The 3,367-nt window shown below is 37.4% G+C and overlaps 1 non-coding gene across 1 annotated transcript; it reads right to left on the bottom strand.

The window, feature by feature from the left end:
- Positions 1 to 2,490: 2,490 nt before the first annotated feature.
- LOC111558646 lies at positions 2,491 to 2,598 on the bottom strand. Its single transcript, XR_002739726.1, has one exon. It is a non-coding gene; the product is annotated as a U6 spliceosomal RNA (small nuclear RNA).
- Positions 2,599 to 3,367: the final 769 nt, after the last annotated feature.

Genomic DNA, 3,367 nt, shown 5'->3' with positions numbered 1-3,367 from the left:
CCCTCTTTTAGTTTTTTGACATAGTTGATCTTACTGGTTAGTTTTTGAATGTTGAATGAGCCTTGAATAAATACATCCTCCTTATTTATTCTTTCTTGACACTCTATATATTGTATAAATCTTTTTATGGATTGTTGAATTCAATTTGCTAATATTTTGTGGAGAATTTTTTATCCATGTTCATTACAGATATTGATCTGTTATTTTCTTTATTGTAATGGCTTCATACAGTTTTGGTAATAGAGTAATGCATACCCCATAAAAGGCATTAGAAAGTGACCCTCTGCTTTTTGTTTGTTTGTTTCTTTTCCTGGAAAGGATCACATAGAATTTGGCATTATTTCTTCTTTAAACACTCAGTAAAATTCATCCATGACAATTAAGCTTTGTTGCTTTCTTTGGGGGAGGTCATTAATATTGATTCAATTACTAGAATTGATATTGGCCTACTCAAACTATTGATTTTGATTGTATAAATTTTCATAGTTGTGTCTTTAAAGGGATTAACAAAATTCATCTAAGTTATCAAATTTGTGGGAATAGACATTCATAATGTTATTTTTCTTTTAGTGTCTATGAGGTCATAGTGATGACTCTTCTTTCTAAGATTGGTACTAGAAGTCTCCCCCCCCCCCCTTGGTCAGCCTAAGTGCTTATCAATTTTATTGATCTTTGCAAAGAAAGGTCAATAGTTTTGTGGCTTTTGTTTTCCTGTTTCCAATTTATTTGTTTTTTGGATCTATTTTTTTAGTTATATTTTCCTTCTACTTGTTTCATTCTTAAATTCTTCTTTCTCTAGTTTTTTAAGGTAGAAGCTTCAGTTACTGATTTTCAATCTTTCTTTTCTTCTTATACATGCTTTTATTGCTATACATTTCCCAAGTACTGCATGCCACAAATTTTAATAAGCTGTTTTCATTTTCATTTAATTTCAGTATATTTTAATTTCCCCCCAAACTTCTTTTTTGACCCATATATCATGCAGAATTGTATTTGCTAGCTATCTTTCTGTGACTGATGTCTAGTTTATCTAATTGCATTACGATCTGAAGTCATACTTTATATGATTTCCAGCTTTCATAATTTGTTAGGGTTTTGGGGGAGCCTAGAAGGTGAATGTTACATGTGAATATGGAAGGAAGTATATTCTACTGTTGGGATGTATTCTACCCATGTCCATTGGATCAGTCTGATTGATAATGTTTTTAAGCTCCAATAGACCTTAGTGATTTCTTTTGCCTTGCTTGATCTATCAGGCTTTAAGTTCTTCCCTCGGCCCCTTCTGGGCAATCTGAAGAAAGCCTGGATGCTCCCCCATGTGTCGCTTGTGGGAGATTAAACCACACAAGCTCCTGACCATGTGTAGGACCCCCACCCCCACCCTCACACATGCCCTCCACACAATGAAAACTCTGAGTTGGCCTCCTTTCCTCGCTCTTTCAAGCAATTGTTGAACCTGCATGGGAGCCTATCCCCAAATAGCCCATGTGTAAATAATAAATGTTTTCACTGACTGATCTGAAGCCACTAGGAATGGTCTGTGACATGTCTCCACTTCTGGCTGACAACCTTGTGCTTGAGTTTTGCTGCACTGAACTATATTTGTTGAGTTCCATAGAAATGTTCTTACATATGTATCTGACTTTGGTTGGAATTTTCAATATTTGGTTTTGGAGGGACAGTCATACAAATTTGGGGCCTTCCTTCATGGCCTTGGGTTCTGCATCTCAGCCTGGAAATATCAGCCTGTGTTTAGAATAAAACTGGTTGACGATAGGTGTGGGGGAAAAGAGTCTCCACCTGTTACCAAATTCGTTGTGTGTCTCAACCAAGTTTTGGTCTCTGTTCTGTAAAGGGCTCAAAGGCTTGTACTCTGTGTAGCATATAGGAACATCAGTTGGTCACCCATGAAACAGTAGTCACTAATGAATTTTTAAAAATAGAGAGAAAGAAGAGAAATGGAGTCATTATCTCGAATGCTGAGGTCTGCACATCTAAGAGCACAAGGCTCCCCATGACCCATAAATATACCTCTGCTGCTGCTATCTGTGCTGCTGTTACAACAAAGATCTTGATCCTTGGGATTACAGAGAAAAGCACTCGTCACCCCTGTGGCACAGTGAAGAGGTTAATTCAAAGCCGATAAAGCCCAGCTTCAATCCTATAAGCAGCCGTTGCCTTGGGAGAGGCCACAACCCATGGAGACGCTAATTTGAGGCTCTCTGGAGGAAGAAGCTCATGTAATATGAGCAAGGTAGAGAGGAATTTGTCTGAAGTATATCCAATAACAACAATTAAAAAAGAAAAAAAAGGAAGGATACAAGAAAAATGGAAACCTGGGTACAGAGAAGGAAACAACAGAAATACGTGAAACAGAGGTCCACAATTTGACCCAATCCAAAATTTACTAAAGTAATTAAATAACAAAACATAAAAGGCCACTGATTGACTTTTGTGTCTCAACAGCTTTGCTTTTATTTTTTATTTTTTTTTAATATGGAAGGCTTCATGAATTTGCGTGTCATCTGTGTGCAGGGGTCATGCTAATCTCCTCTGTGTCATCCCAATTTTAATGATACAGTGCTCGCTGAAGCAAGCACTCAACAACTGTGGATCTGAATTAGCTTTAATATCTGCAAAATGTATCCACTGGCAAATCTTCATGGTTTTAATCTTTATGGTCTGGGCTCAAATTACAGACATACCTGGACATTCCACATATTACGCAAGGTTTTCCCCGTACTCTTAAAAGACTTATAAAATATAAAAGTACAAATAGATGTGCCCCAGCTTTACCATCAAGACTACTGTCTTGCCTAAATTCTGCATGACCACAGAATCCATTACACTGAAATTTCTCAGAAGGGGCATTACTGTTACCCAGGGAGTAGTAAGTTAAAATTAAATTGGCCTTTGGAATTTTCAAGTTGTCTGGATAAAATAGGACCCCGTAGATGTTCCCCCAGTCAACATGTTATGGCCCAATGTAAATTAAAACAGAGATTTCAAGGATTAAAACTCACCATTCAAGACCTATTTCTTTTTTTTAAAGCTAATTATCCTGATTGCTTCTTCACTCAGTCCAGTTTAGCCTGTTCTGAAACACAGAAAGAACAACGTGGCTCCTCATATAGATTACTGCAACCTTAATGCCGTGGATCCCATTGAAACCTCCCTGCAAAATATTGAAATTACCTGCTCTATCGAATCAGCAACTGGTAATCTCTCTAAAAATGTCGTATTGGATTTGGCTAATATGTTCTGTTCAGTGTTCTTTCAACAATCTGTCAGCTGAAGTTTTCTTTCAACTCTGAAGAGATACCATACGTCTCACCTGTCTGCTCATGGGGCTTTGAACAAGCCCTTG

This window comes from Felis catus, chromosome F2 (assembly GCF_018350175.1).
Source record: "Felis catus isolate Fca126 chromosome F2, F.catus_Fca126_mat1.0, whole genome shotgun sequence".
NCBI lineage: Eukaryota > Metazoa > Chordata > Mammalia > Carnivora > Felidae > Felis > Felis catus.
The sequence above is the reverse complement of the archived record's forward strand: the minus strand, read 5'-3'. Positions and strand labels throughout refer to the sequence as shown.